Below are 8,523 nucleotides of genomic sequence, written 5' to 3'. Positions count from 1 at the left end.
TATATATATATATATATATATATATATATGTGTGTGTTAATATGCATTGTGTTATGTATCCGTGCGTGTGTGTACATTTATCGTTATATACGACACATACTTTATTTATATTTTATTTTTTACTTGTTTCAGTCATTTTACTGCGGCCATGCTGGGACCCCGTCTGGAAGGGTTTTAGTTGAACAAATCGACTCCAAGACTTTTTTTTTTAAGCCTAGTACTTATTCTATTGGACTTTTTTTTTTGCCGAACCGATAAGTTACGGGGACGTAAACACATCAACACCGGTTGTCAAGTGCTGGGGGATAGACACAAAGACACAAGCACATACATATATACATATACACATGCACATATATACATACATATATACATATGTTGAATCGTTATTCCCTACGCATTTTTTTCTCTCTTTTTTTTTCCGTTATCTCTTTTTTTTCCTTTCAATCCTTTCTGTCGAAGAGCATAGGCTCGAAACGACAAAGACTTTTCCATTCTTCCCAAGCATCAAACACCTGCTTGTTGTTCCTTCACCTGTCTTTGTCTTTTGTTTTCTGTAAATTTGAACTATATATGTATGTATGTATGTATGTATGAGTGCGCGACGGGTTTCTTTCAGTTTCCGTCTACAAAATCCACTCACAAAGCTTTGGTTGGCCTGATGCGCAAGATGCCACACAGTGGGACTGAACCTGAAACCATGTGGTTGGGAAGCAAATTATTTACTGTCAGAGACATTATTTTGATAAATAAATGTATCCCCTCTCCATTATCTATTGAGTACTTTGCCTTGGGTTGTAGAACGCTTTTTTTTTTAATGAGAACATACACTCAACAGTTATATATATATATATATATACACATAAACATACATACCAAGGGAATGAGAGAGAGAGAGAGTTTGATGTATATTTACAATATATGTATATATTTGTGTGCGTGACTGATAAAAAGTTTGCATCCCAACCATATGGTTCCAGGTTCAGTTCCACTTTGTGGCACATTGGGTGTCTTCTACTATAGCCTTGGGCTGACCAAAGCTCTCATGAGTGGATTTGGTTGACGGAAACTGAGAGAAGCCTGTCGTATATATATGTGTGTGTGTGTGTGTGTCCATGTTTGTCTCCCCACCACCTCTTGAGAACCATTTGTTGGTTTGTCTACTCCCTGTAACTTAGCGGTTCATCAAAAGAAACCAATAGACTAAGTACCAGGCTTTAAAATAAAGTACTAGGGTTGATTTGTTCGACTAAAAATTGTTCAAAGCAGTACCCCAGCATGGCCACAGTCTAATGACTGAAACTAGTAAAAGATAAAAGATACATATATATATATATATATATATATATATATATATATATATATATTATATAGACTATATATATTATATAGACTATATACTATATAAATGCATATATTATATATATATATGAATATTTATAAACCGTGCTAATGCCAACCCTTGTTGTGTACAAATGAGTTACTTTGTTCTACTTCTTTGCATATTGAACCACCAAGCTGCTGGCCCTTTCTGTTTATGTTGGGTACTAGTATCAATGAGAAAACACATGGAGTGTATTTGGTATCAGTGAGAAAACACATGCAGACAATCACGTATGCACACACACACACACACATGATGGGTGTCTACCAAATTTCACTCGTAAGTCACTAGTCAGCTTGAGGCTTTGGCAATCTTCCAAGATGTTGTAGAGTAGGATCAAACTCCTAATCATGTGACTATGCAACAAACGTGTGTGTGTGTGTGTGTTGAGTTTCTTTTGTCTGAGACAAAAAAATTCTTTTCTCACACACTCTCTCTCTCTCTCTCTCTCTCTCTCTCTCTCTCTCTCTCTCTCACACACACACACACACACACACACACACACACACACACACATGCATATAAATATATATTCAATTTTGTTAACACTCATTGCCAACCACACCTTGCTGTTGGCTTTTGTGACTCTCACAAGTATGAAATCCACAGAGTATGAAATCTTATCAATGGTTGCCTGCAGATCAATGAATGCCAGTTATTGTGGTTTGCTTATGGCTAAGAACTTCTCATCTTGTTGTTTCACATGAAAGAAAACATCAATGGCACCTCCAACCTGGCACAAACCCAAACTACATCTCATTTAAGCTTGTTCTTTTCATTATCAGTTGTACTTTTAAACTCATTCTGTTCTTTCCATAATTTCATCCATTAGTTTTACATTGCTGTGGTTGTTTCTTTCTAGACTGTTACCTTTGCCTTTGATGATGTCACTGGGAAGATGCGTGGCTTGGTGGTTAGGGTATTCAGCTTATGGTCATAAAGTCTTGAGTGCTCAGCCATTTGCACGTTATTTTCACTAGCAGGTTTGTTCCATTGATCGAATCAACTGGAACGCTTGTCGTCATAATCAATGGAGTGTCAGTTATTATGTCACTCATTGTGTTACCTGCCTCCTGTACTACCTGGTTAAATATGTGAGCCTTATTTCAGTGGATATTTTTCAGCATTTCCTGATGCTAACCTTCATTTGTTTCCAGGCCAGGAAATAATCCCCAAGCAGCCCAAATAGATTTTAGCTCAGGATTACAAACAAATGACACCATTTGTAATGAACAATGAAGGTTTCGTTTTACATTCAGCATGTACAAGTCAAGAAACCTGGATATGGTTTCAATGTGCACGGCCAACAATGACACCTTTTTAAATGAACAGTGAAACTTTTGTTTACAACCAGTATACGTGTAAAGATGAAAGAAATACACACCCAGTCATGCATGCACGTGCATACACACACACGCTGATAGTTTTCATCTACCAGTTTCACTCACAAGGTCAACCAGCAGTTATAGTAGAAGACACCAGCTGTCAGTGTTCACACAATGGAACTGAAACCCTAACCACATGATTCCAAAGTAAACTTCTCAACCCCACAGCCATGCTGTGAATATATTTGATCATTATCATAAAGTTGCTCTTTGTAGCTGTTAGATACCATTCTGGCGATGTCTTTTAATATTCAACAGTACCTGGAATATTGAAAATGTTGGAGACAGCAGAGTTTCAAGCTCTGTTGTTCTGTGCTATGTTTCATGCAGCTTAGATTGGAATGGGATAAATTGTTTCCGTCTTAATTTCTCTGGATCCCTTGAAAATATTTCAGTTTAGCTGTGCAAGTAAAGGAAAAGAAAAATTAAATAGATGCCTAATCTTATTGCTTATGATACAAATCTATTTATATTGAGGTAGGTTGTGCCATTGAAAGCTAGACTCTTTTGCTTGGGGCTCAGAACACTATTAGGAACAAAACAAATATTGTCAATTCTTTGATCATTAAACTGATGCCACTCTGTTGCATTTATCAGTTTTTTTTCCATTATATTTTTCTGGTGCTATATTGTCTATATGACTTAATACTAAGATAATTCAAATCAATTAAAATGAGTCCTAGTTTATAATTAAATTTTAATGTATTCACTTCAGTCTTTTTCATGTCACTGTAATTGTGCAGCATTAATGAAATTTCTTTACAGACTTTAAAGAAATTTGTTCAGTCTTCGACAGAAGGAATAAATTTTAAGACAAGAAGAAAACTGTCAACCATTTCTTATAGACAGTGGCCTAGTGTTGTTGCAGTCCATTAGTAAGGATGAGGGGGAAAAAATGTAAAAGAGTTTGTGTATGTGTGGGTGTGTATTACATACCGTCATCATCATCATTGATGCTTTTACTGTCACCATCCCTTACCTGTTTTCAAGAAAGGTAATATTTCCCCTTGGCCAGACATTTTTCACAGAAGATTGAAAACAAACAACATACTCATTTGCAACCATCATGTGATGTCAAGACAAGGGTACATACAAATACAAACACACACACAAATAAATGTTAAACCTTTTTTATCTTTTTACTTGTTTCAGTCATTGAACTGTGACCATGCTAGGGCACTGCCTTGAAGGGCTTAGTTGAACAAATCAACCCCAGTGCTTAATGTTTATTATATCTGGTGCTTATTCTATCGCTCTCTTTTTGTGAAATCACTAAGTAATGGGATGTAAACAAACCAACAGTGGTTGTCAAGAGGTGGAGTCAGACGTAAACACAATCACACACACACAGACACAACACACAATGGACTTCTTTCAGTTTCCATCTGACAAATCTACTCACAATACTTTTGTCAGCCCAAGTAACATGTAATGGGACTGAACCTAAGACCACATGGTTGGGTAGCAAGCTTCTTATTATGTAGCTATGCTTGCACCTATACCATGCCTGCACCACACCTGTCTTCATCTTTTTTTTTCTCTGTAAATTTCAACTATATATATATATATATATATATATATGTATGTATGTATATGTATATATATATGTGTGTGTGTGCGTGTGTGTGTATATATATATATATATATATATATATATATATATATATATATATATATATATATATATATATATATATATATATATATACACTATTTCACTTAATCAAGCTTGTCAGTTGTAACCGTGCTGAGGTACTGCTATTAAAATTACTTCCAATGATTTGTTTCCACAATTCTGTTTTTGTTCTTGGATTTTGGAGAATGAGGGCGTTTGATATCACTGCCCTTATTTGAGTTTGTTACCATTACACAGACTCATGTGGGATCTCAGATAAAAAGATTTTTCTAGATAGCCTTTTTGAACATTTGTAAATTTATTTGTTGTTGATCTCTTAAGTTCTTAAGCAAAGTTTTAGAGAACTATTGAAGAAGATTTGCTAAAAAAAATAAAACATATGAAAATATATCACCTGTTCATCTGTTTTATTGCAACATATAAAAGCCTATGACATATCCATCTACTCACATGCAAAAATATATTTTATGTCTTTAGTGTTTCAGACTTTTTATGTGAAACACAAAAGCAATGAAGGTTGCTACTTTGATGCAGTTTTACTGTTGATAAATAGCTGAATATATTTTTTCATGGTATGATCATCTTTAAGGGTATGGTGAATCCATTATGTAGGAAAAACATTACTTTGGCCAGTTTGTATTTGGAAATATCTCAATAAATATTGATGTAAATATGTATGAGAGTTCAACAATTTTAATCTTTTCTTCAAATTTCCAAAAGGCTATAATAGGATGTTGTACTTGTCTCCAAGATGGAATTTATGCATTCTGAAGAGATACATTTGTTCTATAATGGACAAATCAATTTTTATATTTGTTAATATTATCATCTTTTTAAGGCAGCGAGCTGGCAGTATCTTCAGCATGCCAGGTAAAGAGCTTAGTGGCATTTCATCTGTCATTATGTTCTGAGTTCAAACTCTGCTCAAGTTGACATTGCCTTTTATTCTTTTGTGGGTGATAAAATAAGTACGAGTTGAGCACTGGGATTGATGTAATCAATTTACTTCCCTCCCCTAAAATTGCTGGCCTTGTGCCATTATTATCATCTTTCAGACTCCAGATATATTTAGGAAGTGAGGTAATGAGCCATGCTTCAGAATGTCTGAAAAACCATTTGTAAAACATTCTTATAATATTTATGTTTGCATGTGTGCATGCATGCATGTGTCTGTGTGTAAGAGAGAGAGAGGGGGGGAGAGAGGGGGGAGAGAGAAAGAAAGAGAGAGAGGGAGAGAGAAAGAAAGAGAGAGAGGTGAGCATGCCCATGTCACATGTGATTTTTTTTCTTGTCTTTCTTTGTTATCATTCTGTGCAATTTTTTTACACATAATATATATCATCATCATCATCATCATCGTTTAACGTCCGCTTTCCATGCTAGCATGGGTTGGACGATTTGACTGAGGACTGGTGAAACCGGATGGCAACACCAGGCTCCAATCTAATTTGGCAGAGTTTCTACAGCTGGATGCCCTTCCTAACGCCAACCACTCAGAGAGTGTAGTGGGTGCTTTTACGTGTCACCCGCACGAAAACGGCCACGCTCGAAATATATATATATATATATATACATATATATATATATATATACACATGTAAATATATATAAAGAGGTAGGAAGATAGATAGATAGACAGATAGACAGACAGGCAGACAGACAGACAGACATATTGTGCAGCATGGCTGTGAAGTTGAGGAGCTTGCTTTGCAACCACTTGGTTTCTGGTTCAGTCCCGCTGTGTGACACCATGGGTAAGTGTCTTCTACTATAGCCTCAGTCTTACAAAAACCTTTCGAGTGGGTCTGGTAGGCAGAAACTGAGAAAAGCCCATTATGCATATATATGAAGGGCATCCAGCTATAGAAAACATGCCAAAGCAGACTATTGAGCTTTGTACTGTCCTCTGGCTTGCTAGTTCCTGTGAAACCAGCTAATTCATGCCAGGACAGAAGGATCATATTAAATGATGATGATATCATCATCATCATCATCATCATCATCGTTTAACATCCGCTTTCCATGCTAGCATGGGTTGGACGATTTGACTGAGGACTGGTGAACGGGATGGCTGCACCAGGTTCCAATCTGATTTGGCAGAGTTTCTACAGCTGGATGCCCTTCCTAACGCCAACCACTCCGAGAGTGTAGTGGGTGCTTTTACGTACCACCGGCACGAGGGCCAGTCAGGCGGTACTGGCAACAGCCACGCTCAAAATGGTGTTTTTTACGTGCCACCTGCACAGGAGTTAGTCCAGCGGCACTGGCAACAACCTCGCTCGGATGTTTTTTCACATGCCACCAGCACAAGTGCTAGTTCGGCGACACTGGTAACGATCACGCTCGAATGGTGGTATAAGTGCCACTGGTACGGAAGCTAGACAGCTGCTCTGGCAATGATCACGCTCAGACGGTGCTCTTAACGCTCCACTGGCACAGGTGTCAGTCACCGAATTTGGTGAAGATTAGCAACCTATTAGGGCATCTGACCTTAGAAAATCTTCCCCAGTAAACTCTGTCTAACTCATGCAATCATGGAAAAGTGGAAGTGAAAACAATGATAATAAGGATATTATGATAATACTAGATCATCATCATCATTATCATTGTTGTTGTTTAACATCTGCTTTCCATCCTGGCATGGGTTGGATGGTTTGACTGAGGACTGACAAGCCAGGAAGCTGCACCAGGCTCCAATCTGATCTGGCAAGGTTTCTACAGCTGGATGCCCTTCCTAATACCAGCCACTCCAAGAGTGTAGTGGGTGCTTTTTACATGCCACTGGCATGGGAGCCAGTCAGACTGTACTGGCATCTACCCTGCTCGAATGGTGCTTTTTACATGCCACCAGCACGGGAGCCAGTCAGGCAGCACTAAATGATTTAGCTAATTCTTAAACTGATATCATAAACTTTTCAGAGGCAGAAAATGGAACGATCAAATTAAATTCACCTTGATTTATCTATTTTTGTTATGACTTTAACATAAAAACCAATACATAAACAAATAATAATTATATCAAAAGAAACCTCATGCTGATTTAATTATTATTGTCGTTACTTATTTTTAAATGCGATTTAGAAAAATAAGACTTGATATAAATAACAATAGTAAATTGATTGGTGTCACAGAGATAAGATTATCTGCTGTTACTGATAGCTTACTGATACATCATATATTAACTGTGATGCCTCATTGAATGCATTAGAACTGACTGAAATATCATTATATAATGTAACTCGTGTCTTATCCAAATAAGCACTTCCTGATTATTCTGGTTGCTTACCATTTCTCATAACACCTTGGATTATTGGTTTTACACTGAAAAAAAAAAGAAAAAAAATGTTTGCTTTCATTCTCTGAAAACAGAATCACAAAAACCTTTCAGGTAAGGGTGGTACATTTATTACTATAAAGCATTGAGTTTCATTATTTCAGTTGATGTGACAGGAACCTGCAGTTTCCATGATGTATGGATGTAACTAATGACAGTAATCCATTTATCTTCCATTTTCCAAGCTCATTTCCAGATATCTTTATTTTAACTTGTTTATGTATTTTATGGCAGCAAAACTGATGTAGTTGTGGGCAGTTATTCTAAAACTTTTGTACAAAGGAGGAGAAAAGAATTTCAAAGTCCTTTGGTTCATAGTTTTCATTATAATATTTTACAAACAAATCTCATATATTTTAACCAAAATTGGGAGAAAATGCTGGGACATTTCTAAAATCCTTTTGCTTATGTAATGAGTAAAAAATAAAACAAACTAATAGATCTTGATTCTTTTCAAGTTATTTACTTTGTGTGAAAGAAAACTGGTTAAGTGGATATTGCATTTGACTATATTCTTATAGTTTGTGTGTTCAAATAGTTTATATTCATATCTACTGCAGATGTTTCTGCAGTAGATATGAATATAAACTATTTTCATGGATGTGTAGTTAAAATGTTTGTTCTGCAACCATGTGATACCAGGTTTCACAGCACTGCACCTTCAGCAAGTGTCTTTTTGCCTTGGCTGTCAGTGTAGAAACTGAGTGGCAAATGGAAACTGAGTGGAAGCCCAACATATATATACAATATATATATATATATATATATATATATATGTGTGTGT

At 36.2% G+C, this 8,523-nt stretch overlaps 1 protein-coding gene across 7 annotated transcripts in view; it reads left to right on the top strand.

Annotated features, from left to right (window-relative positions):
- LOC106883075 (uncharacterized) overlaps window positions 1-8,523 on the top strand; it is a 322,884-nt gene that overhangs the window by 220,900 nt on the left and 93,461 nt on the right. The window contains exon 1 of one of the 7 annotated variants that reach the window (XM_014933987.2): window positions 7,307-7,793. The exons of the other annotated variants lie outside the window; for them this stretch is intronic. The gene's annotated coding sequence lies outside the window, so the exon portion shown is untranslated. Of the gene's footprint in view, window positions 1-7,306; window positions 7,794-8,523 lie in introns of those variants that run through there. 7 annotated transcript variants of the gene reach the window in all.

Source organism: Octopus bimaculoides, chromosome 4 (genome assembly GCF_001194135.2).
Source record: "Octopus bimaculoides isolate UCB-OBI-ISO-001 chromosome 4, ASM119413v2, whole genome shotgun sequence".
Lineage (NCBI taxonomy): Eukaryota > Metazoa > Mollusca > Cephalopoda > Octopoda > Octopodidae > Octopus > Octopus bimaculoides.
Note: the sequence above shows the minus strand (reverse complement) of the source record. Positions and strands in the feature narration are given on the sequence as shown.